This window comes from Pinus tabuliformis, chromosome X (assembly GCF_031772625.1).
Source record: "Pinus tabuliformis cultivar Carrire ecotype Pingquan chromosome X, CPIR1, whole genome shotgun sequence".
Lineage (NCBI taxonomy): Eukaryota > Viridiplantae > Streptophyta > Pinopsida > Pinales > Pinaceae > Pinus > Pinus tabuliformis.
Genome location: NC_142308.1, coordinates 676,972,137 through 676,993,774, shown reverse-complemented (window position 1 = coordinate 676,993,774; position 21,638 = coordinate 676,972,137).

Here is a 21,638-nt window from a genome sequence, read left to right as displayed (position 1 = left end):
AAACCACAGAATACTTTTTAGGGTACGGGTGGTCGATCTTCGTGAATGCTGTGTTCACTGCATTGCGAATCGTAGGGCGGCTGACACGGCTTCCTATGGATAAAGGATAATAGCCTAGTGGGGTCTCCCGTATATACGTGACGGTACGTGGGAGCTCAGTCCGTATTGGCACCTATCATTTCACCGTGGAGGAATCACCCAACCACTCGACGATAAACTTCCAGGTTTAAAGACGCCGGAACACGTCTCTAACCTAGACCTCTAGAGTATTTGCGTTATGTTCCAATGCGTTGTTATGTTCATTGAGTTTATTTTAAAGTTTATCTTCGATTATGTTTCAGTTTTTTGGTCCTACCGTATGTGATATCTCAAAAACTTCTTAAATGCAAACTATATGCCAAAATTATATCATTTGATTCGATGAATTCTATCTACAGGAGGGTTGAGATCTTTACACAAACGAAATGATCACTCAACAAACAACAAAGATCCTAATGCAGCTAATAACAAGAAATGAAATTTTTCTTTTTCTTTTTAATAGCAACAAATAACAACAAATGCTAACTAATAGAATGCAAAAGATATTTTGTTTTTCTTTCCTTTAAGATGGCATGATGCATTTAAACAAATCTTAAGAGATATGCACAATCCAAGTTCACTCAATGAAATAGAACTAATTCTGAAACACCAAAATGAACTATGCAAGCAAGGAAAAACACAAAGACTTTCAATGAACCATGTAATCTAAGTTCGAATGAAGTCAAGCGAAATCAAAAGAGGCTAGAAGTGAATCACTCAGAGTATAGAAGATCAAGCTTTAACAAATCACTGGATAGGTGCAGAACACAACCAACAAGTTGACTGGATAATCAAGAGATCGAAACTTCCCACAGAAGGCTAGACATGCAAAGTCACTAGATGTTCTAGGGCTGAGACGAAAATCAATAGAAATAAGCAAACAACTGAAGGATAAAGGCTACAACCAGTCAAACAGAGGTTCAACACACTTCCAGAGGCTGTAAGAGATATAAAAAGAGGCTGAAAGAGCTTTCCACCCACACATAGGCAAAATTTACAGGGCTGGCGCGACTGTCAGCCTGCAACTTGCGCTACCACAGGATTGGCGCGAGTTGCTTTTGAGCAGCATGCGCCAACTGGCGCGACTGTCAGAGTAATAACCGCGCCAATTAAGCTTGCCGGCTAGAAAAATAAATAATACGACCTCAGGTTGGGTTGAAAGTGCTCAGATGGGTCAAACAGTAAAGAATAAACTCAAAACTGACCCAGGAAGCTCATTCACTCAAGCAAGCAGAAGAAAATTAACATGCAAGACAAATTCCAAATAGCTTATCCCCAGTGGAGTCGCCAAATTGTTGGATAGGTAAATCCCCTCTGCGGACAGAGGCGATCCCACTAGCCTAAAACAGAACTAGCCACAATCAAACCACGCTGCCACGCAAGTTCCTAGTTATGCATTAAAGGTGAATTAAGAAGACCAACCTGGAATCCAACGCTATGGTTGAAGCAGAGTTGATATTCCCGCTCCCTCGCTCCAGCAGATCATAAACGGACACCTGCACATGCAAAGGAAGAGACAGATACCAACATAAAATCTACCAAGGCATAACTATATTTCAGTCAGAAAGGAAATAAATCAACACATCACCATAATAGACAATGAGATTGGAACTATAATAGCAGTCGCTCATTAATTAATAATAAACAGGAAAAGTTACAACCAAGGTTCTGACGTTGAACCTCTCCTGGCTGGGCGAGCAATTATATGTGTCTTGCAATGTCCCTCCTTTCCGGCATCATAACCTCTCTAGCATTCATTATCACTCATGATAAGCATAACTAGCATTCCTCCAAGAACTCAAGAACTCAACATCTAGCACTCCATGACTAGCTTGTCAAATGCATAAAGACAAGCTTATATAGATGAAGAAGGGAGGAGGATACGATGAACCGGGACACCTATTGTGGATTAACATTATCCCCAAAAGCCATTAAAGATGGAGATAGGATAGAACTCGACATAAGACTGATTTTTTATCCTCAAAAAGCTCCATGTAATGAAGGAAACAACAGTCGAGCGTGCGTTAAGGCAAAAAGCATGACCAAACTTGGTTGGCGCGATTGTTGCTCTAAGACAGAGCGCCAATGGTCACGCCCTCTTTTGAGGATCTCCATGATTGGCGCGGGTAAGATACTGTGGACCTGCGCCAATGGAAAAAGAGCACTTTTCAGGGATAATCTGTAGGAGGTGTCTTCAGGGAACATGAAGTACATACTCAGGGGAACATAATGCAAGTGTTTTTAGACTTTGTCACTTCTTATAACTCCCGGGATGAGTCCTCCAAAGTACGACAAGAGGAGTAACAAGGATGGTGACAAATTACTGTGTAACAGCTCCCACTCACCAAGGTGGAATGGTTCCTCTCCCACATGATATACTCGAATCCATTGTCTTCTAGCTTCTTATGGGTGCTTTAGGTATACACTCGGTGGAATTTTGACTACTTGGTCTTGAAACCCCTCTCCCTTCGTGGCTTATAAGAGCTCATCTTATCAATCATGGTGCAATTGTATATTCAAAGACTTCCCCTCCTTCAAATATATACAAAATCCAAAATAATTAATATTTAGGAACATCTTTTAGGTATCTCTCGAACTTTCCTCTATGTGTGTTTCAAGAGACCTCAAGACCTTCTGCTTGGGCCACCCAACTCATCATCATATCTCTCTATTAATTAGATTTTTCACCTATCAAAACAAAATTTAGGGACTTTCAAGTGTTTCTTGAGATGAGAAATTCTCTCTGACGCGAAGATGTTCCCATGAAAGGCAATTGAAAATTCTCTCCAATCTCATCTAAATGACTCCATGAAGCATCAAACCAGTGGTCAATTCAATATTGAGGTAATTGTGGTGATTCTACGACAAGAAAAGACATGGATGGACATGTTGGAGTCCCCATTTTGGGAACTAAGTCTTCAAGGACAAATAGTGGTAGGTTAGAAGTTTGAATCATGTTTAGTCATGACCTTTATAACACTCCTTCGCCCCCTCCTATAATTATCACTCATGCCAGAGGTTGGCAACCAACACTAGTCAATCCCAAGATTTCTTGGTGCCAAGAGGAACATCGATGGCAGTTCCCTGACTTCAAAAGCCATAGTGCCCTCTAATACATACTCAAATATGCCATGCTATGTTTAGTTTATATACTATGTAATAACATTTCCTCTTTTGATCTCTACAAAACAATTTACTTTTGTCTACATTTTGATAGTATTTTCATAACAACGTTTTTCAAAAAAGGTTGGAGTTTATATCAGTCCAACCCAAGATGTTATTGAGAAGATTTGTAGCTTTTAAGGCTTGTCTCATTAAGGTTGGAAACCACTTTTGTATTTGAGTTGTAAGATTAAGTTATAACCCTTTTAATTAATACAAATTCCCTTGTTTTTTTTAAAAGAAAAAAGAAGAAGGTGTACATAGTTGTTTGTATCAGATTATATGTGGAATTACCTTTAAATGGGGTGATAGGGAGGCAAGAATAGTTGAGTAAGATGGAACATCATCATGGCTTGCAAGAGGCGATAACTATCCCATTGGTACAAGTGGTGGTGACATGATTTAGATAGGCCTAAGGTTGAGAACCATTATGGCTTAAGCATCCATCACTCACCATAACACGTTGCATCCAATACTAGGATAAAGCTTTGCCTTAGCATTTAGGGAAGTGAGAGGAAGATATATAAACGTAAATATGAATATCAATGACAATTTCTTGAGAGCTTATTAAAGCAAGAGCTCTTGGCCATTAGGAAGGTCTTATTATTTCCTCTCAAGAAACTATTATTGTGGTTCAAGTCATAACTTGTTAGGGTAGTTGTTTCTATAGTTTAGATGAAGTGGTTCCCAAACAATTTGCCTACGGGTACATTGTTGTTCTACAAAAAAAGGAGATAGAAACATGTGGCTTATAGAAATACAACAAGGAAGGCAAATCTTAACTAAGACATGAGCAAAGGCCACCCACAAAAATGCAAGCGGAATTCAAATAAAATATTTGGTTCACCAATGATCTAGGTGAAAGCCTTTGCAATGGAAGAAACTAAGATATGTCACATTTTTTTTTCCTTTATATTAAAAAAGGTGTCCAAGAGATAGATAATAAATCTGGAGAAAAGAGGGGGTGGAAATGTAATGAATAAGAGTATGAGAAAATCTCCCCTTGGCTTCCAAATTTAGACTTCTCTAGAAGTGGAGATAAAAAGTTCTTAAAACTAGTGGACATATATTGGCATTTGAAGATATTGGTTTCCATGGAAATAGAGGTTAAGCGTACACAACACATAAAATTATTTCGAAATTAGACCAGATGGATCAAAAGTATGAGAGCTTGATCAATGCGATTTGAGGCTCAAAAGTAGTTAACAAGGACATAATGGAGAGGTGAAGCCATCCATGGCACAAGAGAAGATGCAAGGAAAGGAAACAGAAAATCATTTGCAACCGAAGGAAGTATCAAACGTCCACGACATCTTCACCAATGTTCCCTCCAACTCGACCATTCAGGAATAAGACATATCATACCAAGTTTCCTCATGATAAAACTTCAATTTAAAGTAATGACATATGGTAAATTCTATAGGTTATTATAATAAGGTCTTAAGTAGATAGTTTTTCTTTTGTAGAAAATTGGTATTTAAAAAAAATCCCTCTATGAGACCACAATATTTTTTTAGTAGGTTGTAATGCAACTCTCCTTTTTTTTTTTTCCAAAAAAAAAAACGAACTTTTTATAATTATGATAAAAAGTTACATATCATATGCCGAAGCATTCCTTTGACTGTATGATGGATCATCATAAAGATCTGTATGAAGACTATTCTGCCTTCCTTCAGCAAAAGAGAGGTGGAGCATACTGAGCATAACAAGAGCCTCCTCTATAGAGGAAAACAGCTCCCTTCCTCAGCACCATCAAAAAGTATCAACAGTTTTCCATATATTTAGCATCCATGGTAATAAAAAATAACAGCAAGCATCTTTCCCCTGGGTCTCCTCTATCGAGGAAAACAACCCAAGTTGAGAAAGGATGTCCAAGTCTAGATTTTCAAAAAAGAAACTCTCAGCTGTATACAAAAAGAAACTATATAAACCAGTCTGCTAAGTCTTCAGAAGCATGCATCTATACATAAGGAGGCTGGTCCGAGAGATGGATTTCTCCATTGTTTTCCTCCACTATTCTCCAACTGCCCATAGCTTGTTGTAGACCTTCTTTAGAAAGCCTGTCTGCTGAATCGTTGCGCTCCCTGTTAATGTGATGAATAGAGAAAACATTAAAAGATAATTTTAAATGTTGAATTTCTTCTAATAAAGGATACAAGATATAATTTTGACATCTGCTTTGATCATTTTCCCATTTGATAACATTTAATGAATCCCCAAAAATCTGAACTATGAAGATGTTCCTGTGTATAAGCCAACATAGGAGCAGCTTTAGAGCAGATAATTTTGCAAAATTATTTGAGCCACTGCCTAAGCCCACGGAAGCTTTTAGAGACTGTCTTTCGTTTATATGGATGATTAATCCTGCTCCAGCTTTGTTATTTTGAGATGCTCCATCAAAATAAGCCCATGGCACTCCTTCCTTGATTTGTTCTTCTCTAACCTGTCTGGGCATCCTTTCTTCGTCTGAATCAGATATGTTTGAGTAAATAGATGTACATTGAATGGCAATTGATTCAACAAGGGTTTCCTTGTCTAGAAAGATGGTTCCGTTTCTTGCAATCCAGATACCCCAAGAGATAATAAGAGGTAGATTCCACAATTTCCCATTTGAATATAAGCGCCACCATTTATGCCATGCTTCAGGGATATTTCCCCCTTCCCAGGCTGCCGGTAATTGAATAAGCTTCTCAACCTCCACCCATACTTTTTTAACTACAAGACAGCTAATAAAAAGGTGTTCTATAGTTTCAGAGTCATTTTTGCACATAGGGCATCTTCCCGACCCTGACTTAAACCTGGATTGGAGAATGTCCCATGTACAGACTTTTCCTTTTAGAATACACCAGAAGAAAAGCTTGGCTTTAGTAGGGCACTTTAGCTTCCATAATGACTTTTTGCACCATTCCGGATCTCCCCAACCTTTCTTAGTCATGAGGAACTTGTATCCAAATTTTGGGGAGTAGGATCCAGAATCAGCGTGAGCCCACACCAGCTGATCCAGTTTGTCTTTTAACCTTACATTAGATCTGGAAAGTTCTTGAATGTAGACCTTCCAATCGTTCCACCAATGGGGATGAAGGTCCAATTCCTCTCCTGATTTCCATGCTTGTCCCCATATGGATGAATGACCAATTTTCTCTACCTGATTAAGGAAAAGAAATCCTTTTGACTCTAGATGCCTAATCAGGCCTGGGGGCAGAGCAAAATTTTCGTTACACCCCACCCAGGGGTCCCTACCAATTCGAATATTTTCACCATTTCCAATCTGCCAGGACAAGCCTTGTTCAATAATCTTGAAGGCATCTATAGTCGCCCTCCAGACTACCGACACATTTCCTCCTTTCTTTTCTGGGTTCCTTATCCAATCTTCAAGAGGGGTGGGGTCAATGTATTTTCGTTTTACCACTTTCGTCTAGAAGGACTGATTTAATTAAAGTTAGCCTTCTTGCTCTGGAAAGCCACCTGAAGCTCCAATGAGAGATTCTGGTTTCAATCTTCGCTACCAACCAATTCCAGTCTTGTTTCCTGTAATTATCCGGTTTCAGCCAAAACCCCAGATATTTGAAAGGATCTTCGAGCTTATAAACATCAAAAGGAAGAACTGAGGTAATTTGGCTTGTCTCCTGTCTGTTAAAGCCTTCCAGAATGAGCTGAGATTTCCTATGATTCACTTGCATCCCGGTAGCTTTCATAAAAAGCTCAAGAATCTTCTTAATCTCCTTTATTTCAGACTGGTTCCCATTGCTGAAGAGTAAAATATCATCGACAAAGAGAAGGTGCGAAATGAATAAGTTGACTGCAACCTCCAACCCTTTTAAAGTTCCTTCCCTTTTGGCTTTTAGAATTAGTTGACTCAGCCCTTCTGCTACCAGAAGGAAGAGCAGTGGGGACAAAGGGCATCCTTGTCTTAACCCTCTTTGTCCTTTGAAGAAGGGAGAGGCTGCTCCATTAATAAGGACCGCATAACTGACACTGGTGATACATCCCATAATCCAATTGATAAAGTCAATTTTAAATCCCAGATGTGTTAATAGCATCCGGAGGTAGGTCCAACTGATTCTGTCGTAAGCTTTTGACAAATCAATTTTCACCACTGCTCCTTTCCTTTTCATCTGTTTAACACTATGAATTGTCTCTTGAGCCACCCCAATGGCTTCATGTATTTGGCGACCATCCAGAAAACCAAACTGTTCGTTTGAAATGCATCTAGATAGAATTGGCTTTAAACGGACAACAATCACCTTAGCTATAATTTTATAAATGCTGTTGCACAGCGATATAGGTCTGAAATCTTCAAACGATACTGGATCTTCTTTCTTAGGAATAAGGGCTATAAAGGTTGAGTTGAAAGGTGCATAGACCATACCTTTTCTTCTGGATTCCTCAACCACCTCTGTTAATTCTGAGCCAATCTGATCAAAGAAATGCTGGAAGAGTTCAATAGGCCACCCATCCGGCCCAGGGCTTTTGTCTTTGGCCATAGATTTTATAATACTCTCCACTTCTTCTGTTGTGACTTCTCCCTGCAAACCCTCGGCTTCTTCCTCCTCCACATATCGGGGAAAACATTGGGCTATTCTGATAACCTCTGCTAAAGTTGGCTCCCCTTGATCAGAGAATAATTTTTGGAAATGGTTCCTCCCCATGAGCGAGAGAGATTCAAAGGTATTGGCCTCTCTACCTTCCTCGTCCTTCAACTTCCAGATGGTATTCGTTATCTTCCTACCTTTTGCATAATTATGAAAAAAAATTGTATTTTCATCTCCAGCCATCTGCCAGATTTCCCTGCTTTTCAACCTCCATTCCTCTTCTCTGTCGAGAAGAATTTGAATTCTCTGCTTTTCTAACAACAAGAACCTATCCTTCGACTCTTGAGATGCATAGCCATTCGATTCAGGATTTTCCAATTCCCCAAGCTCCAAGTTAATATTGATTAAGTCTTCATTTTGTGTCTGCTTCGTCTTCTTTGCCCACTCTATAGTGGCCTTCTTCAGTCTTTTCAAATTTTCCATGAGAAGAAAGCTCTTGTCCTCCATGGCATTCCTACACGGGTGTTGCCAAGTTTCATTAAAAAGCTTTTTGAATGATTCCTCCTGCATCCAGGATGCATTGAATTTGAAGGGTGCTGCCAACTTAAGGGGAGGCTTGGATAACTCGAGAAGGTCTGGAAAATGGTCCGAATTTCTCCCCTCACCTACCCATTGTCTGAAAACCGAAATTCTAGAAGCTAGATCTTCACATAGAAGAAAACGGTCTAATCTTTTTGCAATTCTAGCTTCACCTGTTCTGCGATTCCTCCATGAAGGTTTTAATTTTAGCAGGTTTACATCTATCAGATTATGTGTAGCAAGGGCATTCAAGAAGAAATCTGATAGAGGGTCTTCTCTGGCAGAAGGACCCCAAGTCTCAGCATTCCCAATAGAGAAATTTAGATCTCCTCCTATCACCGGATTTTGACTTCTCATCACTGATTTAGACATGAGATTGTTCCAAAAAGAGACTCTCTCCTGCAATGGCCCGTAGATATTTAAGATCATCAGAGGGAAGTCAAAATCAGGGGACATAGATTCCATTCCCAACACATGATCCATCCCTCACATATTTAATAGTTTTAGTCTTCCTTCCCTGAAGCCTATAGCTAGGCCTCCCGAGTGGCCAATGGAATCCAAAGCTTGAAATTGCCACCCCGGGAGAGTAGAACAAAGAGATGACAGAACTTCTGAACTCAAGCCTAAAGTCTCCTGCAACATGAGTACGTCTGGGTTACAACGCTGTACCAACTCCTTCAGGGCCAGTTTTTTGGGTTTACTGGCTAAACCCTTGCAGTTCCATGAAAGAAAAATCATTTTGACACATCTATACAGGGTTTCGCCACTCTAAGCACCCAAGGAATCGACATTTGTTTACCATCCACCACGTCAAATTTTGCTTTCACATGAGCTTTAGACAGGTAAGACTTCCGGCCCCTAGATTTCTTCATAGAGTTCAGGGGTATATCCATGCTTAAACCTCCGATTGGATCTCCAGAAGCCGGTCTTTTGTCAAGGGAACGCATGTTATAATGACATGCCGGTTTGAAAGGAGATATTTTTACTTCACAAGTTTCATTTGGAGCCTCTTCACAGTTCAGGTTAATCTTGGGGATGGATGAAGTAATGCTTTCAACACGAGAGTGTTCAACAGATGAATGACTATGAGAATTTGAATTTAGGCATGCATCTTTTACTTCATAAGGAGGAGGCATAGAGGGAAAACAAGAGTCCAGACGCGTACCCATCGTTTCTTCAAGGGGGCCTGCATTTGCTTCTTTTGTGACTTCCGGGGCAGCGTTCCCGGATCCGATAGGAGTTCCTTCTTCAATTTCTGAGTGTGGGATCTTTTGCGCCTGCATCGGAGACTTCTCCTTCTCGCTCCTATCCACCTCCATGGCGTCCTCCTCTTGGCTTGCTTCATGCCTGAAGTCTATATTCTTTTCTGATGTTACCACCTCCGCTTCGGCCTTCTTTTGTTTCCTTCTGCGACGAAAACCCAACGGACAGTCCCTTGCTAGATGTCCATACACATGGCATCTATGACATCTGAATGGCAGGTGTTCATAATCCAATGGCTGATCGAAGATGAGATCTCTATATTGAATTTTTATATTTTCCGCTAAGCCTGCTCTGGGGTTAAGGTTGACCAATATCCGAGCCATGGCTTTATTCCTTGTTTCAATGAAGGACATATCTGTTTCCAAATATGTGCCAAGCATATTTCCAATGGATCTGAAAACTGAATCCACCCAAAGAAAAGGAGGCAGACCAGGAACTCGAACCCATACCGGGAATGATTCGACCTTTTCTCGCTGCGCATCAAACAGTGGAGTCCATCGCCTGAAGAGAACGGGATGGTTTCCGAAAGCCCAATTTTTTTCCATAACCCAGTCCGCCATTTCCTTCTTTTCGAATTGCATCATGAACCATCCTTTTGCCAGAACTGATACTTTGAAGGATTTATCTGGGGCCGCTTGCCATTGCTGATCTGCCCAATTTTGGATAAATTGGGCTGAATATTTTTTTCCTCTCGCTCGTCCTACCAAAGTGCATTCGGCCACCTCCATAGCTTCCTCTATTTGGACGTCCATCCCCAGCACTAGATTTGGTTCTGTCTCCTTTTTCTTGATAAGTTTATGTTTCTTCCTTTTCTCCCCAATCTGCCTATCGCCAGAGATCTCTCCCCTACCTTGAGCGACAACAACACCATTTACTGCTTCTGTTTGCTGTGAAAAATCCTTCTTTTATACTGGTTGATTTCTTGAGGGGGTCTCTGAATACAAAATTTCCACAATACCCCTGTTTCCAGCTCCTTTGTCATCTCCTTTTTCTAAGCCCACCTCTGCTAACTGTTTATCTGTTTCGCACACCGGGCCCTCCTCTCTTAGACCCGATTCCTCTCCAGTTCCTGCCGCCACCGACTCAGGTATCACACTAGGGTTTACCAAAACCCTTGCAATAGAAGATCTGGTTACGACCGGCGATCTTCCTTCTTTAACCGGCCCTAGATCAGATTTTAGCCCTCCTACCGGGCTATGCCAAGACCAGTTTTTTGGGCCATGGCCAAAAACCACATCTTCAAGACCTCCAGTATAAGAACGAGCAGGAAGGAGGGATTTGGTATTACTTACTTGTAAAGAGCTGAGTACATTCGCCTGGGGGAAACCCTCCTTCAGAGAACTCGTTTTCTGGGGTTCGAATTGGTCAAGAGCCTCCTGATTGCTCTGCACTACCAGCCCCAAACTTTCTTCCAATAATCCGAGCGAGGTCCTGTTCCTCCATGACTCTTGCAGGTCTGGACTCAGCTTCGAAAACCCATGGTGACCGCCTGACCCAAATAACTGCTCAATATTTTGTGCTATTAGATCCTTCCCCCACACCGACAGTATGTCTTCCGGCTCAGGGTCGAGCTTGACGGCCTCATTAGGGTTAAACCTTGGGTAAGATGGCGAGAGCGACAGCTATGGTGAGAGCGACAGCTCGGGTAAGAGGTACTCTCTAATGAGTTACCCAAGATCTATGGCTTGTATCATTGCTTTAGAATTTAAAACCCCCTCTATTTTTCTCCCTAACTTCCGACTCCTAATTTATCTACTCAATTATGGAACAAAATACAATAGCATAGAATGTAACCATTACTCCTCTTAGTGACTTGGTGTTTAACATAGTCCGATAGCCAACGCTTGACTCTTTCAACCCTTAACTAATGTTATATGTTTGGACCTTCTAGAGTCTTCTTCAAAGTCCACACATGGCTATCCCCATGTGCATGAGTAACAAGGGACGATGTGGCAACCACTCATACCACAGTGGTCAATTTGGTAAGGCAACTTGGAGGAAGCATAACTTTTACATAATAATTCCATTTGATGCAAATATTGCATTGCTAGAAAGGTCTTTAAGTGTAGAACGACAAAAGAGATATTTTTTTTTGCCAAAAGAACTTTTAATGCCTCAAAATGGCCATGGAAGGTTTCAAACCCTAATTCTCCCAGTTGGGGCATGTTAGTTAAAATGACACTAGAAGCTAATTTTCACAATTTTCCACTTTTAATTCATCGAGATAGATGACAAATAATATAACAATCCAATCTAAATCATTTGTGTTTGTTGAAATATCACTCTAGGGGGTTTTGCACAATTTTGAAATTAACTAGATCATCAAAACATTGATTAGAGTTTTAAATCGATGGGAAAATTAACTTTATAGATTATTAGATTCTAATACTTGAGGGAAGTTTGTGATAAGATTAGACTCCTATATTAATTTCCAGTCCAACACTCATTGAATTGTGATTAATTATTATATAAAATATTTATATAGCTAATATTGTATCTACGCACATATATAACCTTCTTTTATTTTTTTCCAAGGAAATCCATGTGAAAAACGCTATGAGTACTTCCCTAGATTCTTGGATGGTAAATAGGTATATTGTCAACCTTGATTGTGGATCCTAACCCTGAGGGGATTAAGAGAGATGAGCCCATAACGTCCCCAATTTTGAGGTAGAAATAAAACATTTTAGCTCATGGCCAATTGAATTAACCCTCATAATTATATAGTGGGTCTAATGATTAAGAGCGTATGTTTCCTTTTGAGAGATCACAGGTTCAAAACCAAAGGGGAGTAGAGCATGTACACCTAACCAGATTTTAGTAGCCAAATCACTACATAGAGACAGATTCATTGTTCCATAAATAAAATAGGTTTTACAAACCAATTTGATATATGGCATGGTTGTAACCCTAAATATAAATTATTATTACTATAATATAATAATTATAATCATAAAAATTATAAATCCTAATTTTATATAGATTAAAAAAAATATTAAATTAAATCTCAAAAATTTCAAAATATAACGTTAATTCAACCGAGAGGCTCATTAGGGCAATGTGTAAGTATGTTTGTCTCTCTTAAAATAAAAATGAAATATTCTCTAAATAGAAAAGCAATGTTGGCTAAAAAAAAAAAAAAAAAATGCTATGCATATTTAATTAGTTGTCCATATTGACATATACTTAAAAAAATATTAACAACAAAAAAAACCAGTTTAATGTACATAGATAAAATGGCTCAACTCACATGTTATGTAATCTCAATAACATTCAAAAATACAATTTAAACAATAAAAAATTACACATTGTTTTTTGCACTCTAAAATAAGTTTGCATCTGAAGAAAATTTTGAGTTGAGAGGCTCATTCTACAACCCAGTGTAAGTATGTCCATCCCTCTTCCAAAAGAAATAAAATATTCTCTAAATAGAAAAACAATGTCGGCTATAATAATAATAAAAAGTAAAAATATGCTATGCATATTTAATTAGTTGTCCATATGATCTAATAAAATTTCATGTAAAGCAATTAGAAGTAAAAAAAAAAAAAAAGTATGTGAGTAAAATTTTTAACGCGTGATATCAACTTTATATATATCTATATATACAAAAAAAAATGTTAAAAATATATATATTTGAATGTTATATAGAATAAAATAGTTATGAATAAAATATTTTAATATGGATTAATATTGACATATACTTAAAAATATATTAATAACAAAAAAATATGGTTTAATGCATGTTGATAAAATTACTCAATGCACATGTTATGTAATCTCAATAAGATTCAAAAATACAATTTAAACAATAAAAACTTACACATTGTTTTTTGCACTTTGAAATAAATTTGCACATGAAGAAATTTGATTATTATTATTATTATCCAATTTTAAGGTCACGACGAAGTCAGATACCAAATTGGTGTATGAGGCCCCCTTATTTGTGGGACAATAGACCCACCTCCACGCAACGATTTGACTACTAAATCTACGAAGGAATACATACTCTACCCCTCTTGTTTTGAACCTATAACCTTTTAGAACAAAATACATGCTCTTAACTAGATAAATTCATACCATTTAATTATATATATAATTTTACCATAATACATTAAAAACCATACATTTCAATTCTATATAAATTAAATAAACACTTAGAATTCCCATTCTATATAAATCCAAAAAATATCAAATACAAATTCATTAGATCATGGATCCCAAAAGTGAGACATTAATTCATCATTAACACCTTTTACATAACCGAAACCCAAATCTTTGAAACATGAGCTCTTGTGGGGTTTTTCCCAACATCATAGAAGATCATAAGTTGCAGAAATTATAAAATGAAATCCATCTTACTATATTGTGCATCAAAAAAGCGTTTTTGCCTAGGGTGGAAAATTCCCCACCACTAGAGGAGTCTTTCATTGTCATATCTTTATCATACGTGTTTTAAGCTTTAATTAAGTTGTTCCATTCATCCTTGATGGGTTAAGTAAGTCTTACAAAGAAAAGAGAGAACCATAAAGAAAAGATGGAGGATGCCAAATTTGTATCCCTATGGGGTGGAGGTTTTCTCTTCCTATTACAACACCTGGTATGTTTTCACATCACAAAACTTTCAAATACATGGAATTAGTTTTTCTCCCATATTGAATAAGGAATTGACATAATTTTTATAATTTAAAATGAATGTTTAGTTAGACGAAATTTTAACATATTTTAGGTGGGGTTATTGTTAAAATAATGTGGATCTCGGTAATTTAAATTGAATATTTAATTAAATATAATATAAATTTTGGAACAAATTTTAAAGATATGTTTTTATTTCAATTTTTATTTTTATTTTTTTTATTACTAAAATAATAGGGTATTTGGTTCGATGAGAGCTTTGTGGATTTATATTAGACCATGTTATAGCACATTCAAACAAGTAAAAAGAGAAATAATTTTTGTCCCTTTGCTGAAATCACAGACCTTGAAGATAACATGGTTCATCTCTAGCTACAACACTCTCAACTCGTAGTTCAATGGTCCACCACAATGAACATATTTATAAGTCAATGACAACAACTTCAAACGATGGAGGGTGAATTTAAAGCACTTAGGAGACAAATAGAGGAAATGAAGCTCTCTGGTTAGCATGGTAGTCTGTTTCACTCTTCTTCAACAATTTTTGTTTGTTCTCCTCCTCATGTTTTTCCCGTTTTAAATGATGAAGATTATGCATAGAAGCTTGTTCCACCCATCGGTTGGGTCAACAACCTCGCTCCTAAGTAGTAGTCATGCAAGTTAAAATTAGCTACATTTTGGACATTTTCTATAAAATATATACCACTAGGAATTTGGCATATGTTGCAATATTTGCTACCATGTTGTACAAAATATGGACCTCTAGTCCAATAAGATGAAGTCAGGTAGAAGGCAACTTCAGATGTAATTTTGGATCTCTGTTGCATTCCAAACACATATTTTCTTTAATAAAACTATTCTCAATTATAATTAAAGAAAAAAAACCGAAGAAGAAAAAAAAACAATGGAACTTTTTAGAATGGATGATGTAATGTTATGATTAACGATTTTGATTTTCGAGGAAAATGTACAAATGTAACCAGATTAATTTACAATTTTTTGTTGAAGGAGTCATGGACATAAGGATGTCAATACATGGACTTAATTGCAATATTGAATGCCATGCAAATTTGAATATGTATTTTGGCTTATACTAATAAAAATATAATTTTTTCCCTTCGAAAAACATTATTCTATGTTACAAATATTTATGCAAATTCTTATCCTAGTATAAGCATATTTATTTCAAAAGATTAAAAAAAAGAGATACAAATTAGTAAACATCAATCCTAGTTGGTTTTTTTCCAATTCTCTCTCTTAAATTTGATTTTGTTATCAATTATATGGAGTACTAATGTGTGACCTATTTAATTTCCAGCAGAATAGAATGAATATTTAATGGTATTTTTTCCTCCTTGATGCTTAAGTTAGTATTGTGCATAACAGACTACGTAAAATCCCTAGATTTTCTACCAAACACACTAGATAAATAAAAAGATCAATATTAATCATACATGCATTATTTCCAATATAGTGATTGAATCGAGGATCTGATGTAATTGATGAAAAATTCAAATGGCTGGCAATGGGATTTAATTGTATGTCCTCATAAGGCACATGTTTTGTGCCCTGTTATTCTATGTGAAAATTCACCATGAGAGGTGCCCACCAACGTATTATCCTCATAATAAGTTGTTAAGATGTTATTTAGGGGATCATTTATTTTCCGTGACCTAAGACTAAATAATCATCATTCTTCTAAAATTAAAGTTGTAGGAGAGCTAGATGATGAGACATTTATGCCGCACCAAATATTTACCAGTGACATAAGGGAAGAGGAGGGTACAAACTCAATATGTGACATTTTCAATGTGCCTATCCATGATTTTTTTCTACACCCTTCTCACAAAGGAAATTAATTCGAAAGAACCTATTGCATTTGCACCAAAGGGGGAATAAAATAGGGTAAAAGGGAAACAAGAGGAGGAAGTTGGTGATCCAAGTGTAAAATAGTGCCCACCCACTTATTCCACTCACCTAGAATGGTTTCACATATTGACACTTCTACTATAGATCTTGAACATCTGATGGATTTTTTAATCATTTCCCTCACATTTTTGGTAGTTGTCATAAGCCACTAATTTTTTGATTGTGGAATCTACCAAACATATAGAGCATGGATTAAGATTTGTAACAGTCCAAGGTATGCCCTAAATGGAGTTTGTCTGCAAAAATTGTGACCGTAAGAAGTTAACATATACACTAGTCTCCTTAGGGCCCATATTCCTTTTGTTGCATCGTTTGCTAGGGTTAGAGTTTGTTTTATCTTTTAGGTTTTTGCATCATCATATATTATGTTAAAAGGTAGTTTTTGTGTCTTGTAATTTTTTTCTAACAAATAAGGGTAGCCCACACATCTTTCTTTGGAGATTAACTATAACCATTCTATCTAGTTGATATGCTTTGCTTTTTACAGTGTTTTTCCGTTTAATTCATTAATAAAATTTGGGGTTTGTTGTATTATCTAGCTCTATACAATATATTTGTATTCTCTCTTCATTTGGTTGTTTATATAATCCATATCGGAAAGGACTAGGAAGGGCACAAGCCTAGTGAAAATAGATGTGAAACTCACAAAATGCATCAAATTGAAGAAGGGCAACATGCAACCCAAGTTGAAGGAAGGATTGGTGGGGTAAACCATTCTAAAATACTCACAATAGAATTTTATTAGAAGGTTCAATGGTAGGGAAAATTGAGAGGACTAATCTCAACCACCTCGAGCAAGAGCTTGGGATATGCACCCAAAATTATACATGGGAATGAGGCTTTACCACATTCTTGCTCAAGAGTGTGGAGGATAAATATAAAATACAACAAGGAGGGTTGTATTTCAACCATGCTCTATGGTATTTCTACTAATGAGAACATAAGATTTAGCTAGTTTTCCACCCATGTGGATGGTGAAGAGATTTTATTATTTTGAAAATCCCTAAAAACAAATCATTAAAGAAATTGCCAATCGTTTGGGTTGTTCATGTTTAGTTTAGGAAAAAAGAAGTAGTGATAATATAATCTTAATCCAAAATGGATCACTATGTAATTTGTCATTTGATGTGGTGTTTTTGGATGGAATACTTAGAGCTATTAAATTATATAACCCATTAAACAAGGGGTAAGGCCTATTTTGGTGATTTTGGGGATAAAATTTGAAGACACAGTCTCCAGCTTCTCAATGTTGTTCAATGTGAAATTTTATTACTATTGCAGTTAACTGGTTATTATTATCCTATCTATTGATTATTTGTCTTTCGCAAATACTGAATAAAACACAATTGTAACTTCACTAGTAAATAATTAATCACAGGAACTGAGAAAATTATTCACACACACACACACAAATAATGGAAAACAATAGTTTTTGAAAAATTTCCTTGGGAAAACCCCAGTGTGGGGAAAACCAGTTCTACAAATGAGTAATTTTATTATTCTTTTTCAAATTTGTGATGGAGAAAAATACAAAATCATTTGCCAAAATATAGCAAACCTCTAGAAAAATATTTTTATCACTTCTACAAGTCGATTTCTCCTCCAAGAATCAACTTGGCCTCCTCTGAGAAATTCAACCTCCCTTTGGCTTCTACTAGGCTCACACGTGCGAACCTCTCATTGGCAAAATCACATTGTTGAGGAAATAACTTGGCCTCCCTCTGGAATTTGCCCTCAACTTGCAAATCGATCCTCTTGTGCAAATTGATAACTCCTACAATATCTCCTTGCTCCGACACTTCATCCTCTTTGAGAAATTTGCACTGCAACTAGGGTAATTCACACCCCTTCTTTGGAGCAATTTTCACCATTGGAAAATCGACCCCCTTCTACACAAATAAAATAAAATGATCTCCAACTCTTTACGAAAATTGTTGTAACAAAATCCTCTGACAATCTTGTCTCAAAGCACTATCGATCTCTCTCTGTTGATGTCTCTGCACTGCCACTACACCCTTGATATCACTACAATACTATGTCTCAATCTATTAATGATCTCTTGTGTGTTCTCCAAGTTCCCATCAATCTCCTCTTATAATCTCTCATTGACGAATCAACGTACATGATCTAATCTCAATCGATGGCTAAGATCATCTTGACCCCTTATCATGAATTTTCTGGAAGTCTCCAGAGGAAAATCAATATACCCCAATTAATATTGATTAATTAAGCCATTTCCTTAAGTTAGACTTAGGAAAATTAATTAATTGGTTAATTAAGTCTAATCGAGGCCTTTTCTTGCGAAACCTTTTTTGGGTATTAGAGAAAATGTGTTCCCTGGCCTCATAGACACAATCTGAGACTAGGGAACATGTCCAAGTGACATAAACTAACACTCCTTCTTAGCAAGGGGGGTGTTCTGCATAACACACAACTTGTCTCTGAAGAAGATGAATCTCTCCTTCCCCAAGGCTTCGTTAGTATATCTGCTACCTGCGCATCCATGACTATATATTATAGTTGGACAATCCCGCGTTGCACACAATCCCTGATGAAGTGGTATATGATGTTTATATGCTTGGACCTATCATGAAACACCATATTATTTGAAAACATGATGAATCTCATATTCTTATAGTGTATCATCGTTGTCTCTATCCTCTGACCAAACAAGGCTACTAGAAACTTACAAAGCCATATAACCTCACATGTAGCCATGCTCGTTGCTATGTACTCTACCTCTGTAGAACTCAGTGCCATGGAATCCTGCTTCCTGATGTACTAAGAAACTATTACTGATCCCATGCTGAAGTAGCACCCCAAAGCGCTTTGCTGATCCATTGTGTTACCTGCCTAGTCTGCATCAATATAGCTAACCAACTTGACACCATCACCTCGATCATATTTGATCCCATACTCGATAGTGTCGTGCAAATATCTGAACACATGTTTTGTTGCCATCCAATGCACTCTCCTTGGCTCCACCATGAACTCACTGAGAGAGTTTACTACATAGGATATATCTAGCATGGTATTGACCAAATACATAAGATATCCTATTAAATTCTTGTACAATGTGGGGTCTACTTCCTTCTCCCTAGATTCATCTATCTTCCCCTAATTTGCAGTCTTGGGAGTAGACATGGTTTTATAATCCTCCATCTCGAATCTCCTCAACATCTTGATGCAGTTTCCCTTAATCAAGGAAAATATCGCCATTTGTCTACCATACCTCCATGCCTAGAAAATAGTGCATGAGCCCTAAATCCTTCATCTTGAACTGCGCTGCAAGATCCCTCTTGCACTCCTTTATGAGCCCCAGTGACTTTGTCAAGAACAATTCATCCACATATAGGAAAAGAATGAGCACATCAACCCCAACCACGAAGTAGTAAAGGTTTGTGTTCACCTCACTCTTCACAAAGCCCATGCCCTACAAGTATTTGTTGATGCGCTCATACCATGCCCTGGGAGCTTGCTTGAGACTGTACAAAGCTCTCTTCAACCTTCACATGTGGGTCTCTCTACTATGTGCCACAAAGCCCTTCGGTTATTCAATATACATCTCCTCCTCCAGCATACCATTCATGAACGCCTTCTTGACATCCATTCAATGGATCTTCCATCCCATTTGTGCTGCTAATGAGATCACAACTTGTATAGAACTGTACTGGGCCACAAGAGAAAATGTCTCCTCATAATCTTTTACCTCCTCAAGATAACCCTTAGCCACAAACGTAGCCTTATATGTCTTGATGTTGACATATGTACTGTGCTTGATGTTATATATCCAATGTGATCCAACCATCACCCTATCTGTAAGTCTAGGTAAAACCTTCCACACATTGTTTTGCACGATTGAGGATTATTCTTCAACCATAACATCCTGCCACACCTGTTGTTGTGTGGCCTCCTGATAGCTGGAAGGATCACTATCTACCAACTAACTAACCAACGCCATGTAGCCAATGTTCCTCTCTAGTTTTCTCCGCTCTCTCCTACTCATCCTAGGAGTCCCCACAAACTCTTGAGCATCCCTTAATGTTTGTCGAACTTTGCAGTTCCTCCTACTAATAATGGCGTTAGGAATATCCACCTCCATATCCTCCTAATGCATCTCCTTGATTTGTTGCATCTGTTACTCCATGCTCCATGATCTCTGAGGAACACCTGCACCTGAGCTAGTATTCGTACTCATGCTCTGATGCCCTTGATCATGCTGCTCAACTCTAGGATATTTTGTTGGCTTCTCACTCTGATGTTTAGCTGCTGACAATTCTTTGCACCTCCTGTATGCCTTGTCATCCATGAACTTGACATCCCTCCTGACTATAATCCTGCTAGACCCTGAGATGAAGATCTTGTATGCCATAGAGGTTTCATTGTACCCAACGAAATAACCTAACTCCGCAATGTAATCCAACTTTGATCATGTCTCTCTTGGAATGTGACGATATGTTAGGAAGCCATATATCTTAAAGAGACAAACATCTGGCTTCTTCCCCGTGAATGCCTCTTTAGGTGTCATCTTGCCAAGCACTCTATTTGGGACCCTTTTCTGAATATAAACCATCATACCACATTCATATGCCCATAAATAATGTGGGATATCCTGGTCATACAACATCGCTCTCACTACCTTCGAAATAGAGCGATTCTTCCTCTCAAAAACCCCATTCCATTGTGGGTTGTAAGGAATCGCCCACTATCTCCTTATTCTTGCCATAATACAAACTCCTAGAATTATTTGTTGGTGTAGTATTCTTCATTATCTGACCAAAGAGTTCAGATCTTTCTACCCATCACATTCTCCACCAGAGTCTTAAACTCCTGAAATTGGCTGAAGACCTCATCCTTTGTATTCAAGAAATAGATCCATGTCTTCCTGGAGAAATCATCAATAAAAGCCACAAAGTACTCGTATCCCTAGAGATATTTTATCAACACTGACCCACATATATATGAATGAACTAAGTCAAGTATCCCCTAAGATCTGTTTTCACTCCTTGGAAAAGTTTCTTTGGCAAACTTCCCCAACACGCATCCCCTACAAACATCATCATGCTTTGTGCTCACCTCTGGAAAAATATGGCCCATCCTCCTATGCCATCGCTCCCCTTGGTCCCTTGGACTGATACTGCTAATTAGTGCCTTAAAAGTGTCCATATGCAACTTGTATAACCGACCACTCCTCACCCTAATCACTATAGGTGACCTCCAATCCTTGTGCTTCAATAACACCTTCACCCCTCTAAAGATAACATGATATCCTTTGTCTCGAAGGATGGATACAGAGATCAAATTCATCCCTAATATTGACACATGCAATACCTCATGGATAGGAATTGACTTGCCATTCTTCCTTTCAAATAGAATAGTCCCTTTACAACTGGGTTGCACCTGGACTTGTTCCCCATAGGAATTTGGAATCTAATGTCCTCCTCCTTATAATTGTAGAAG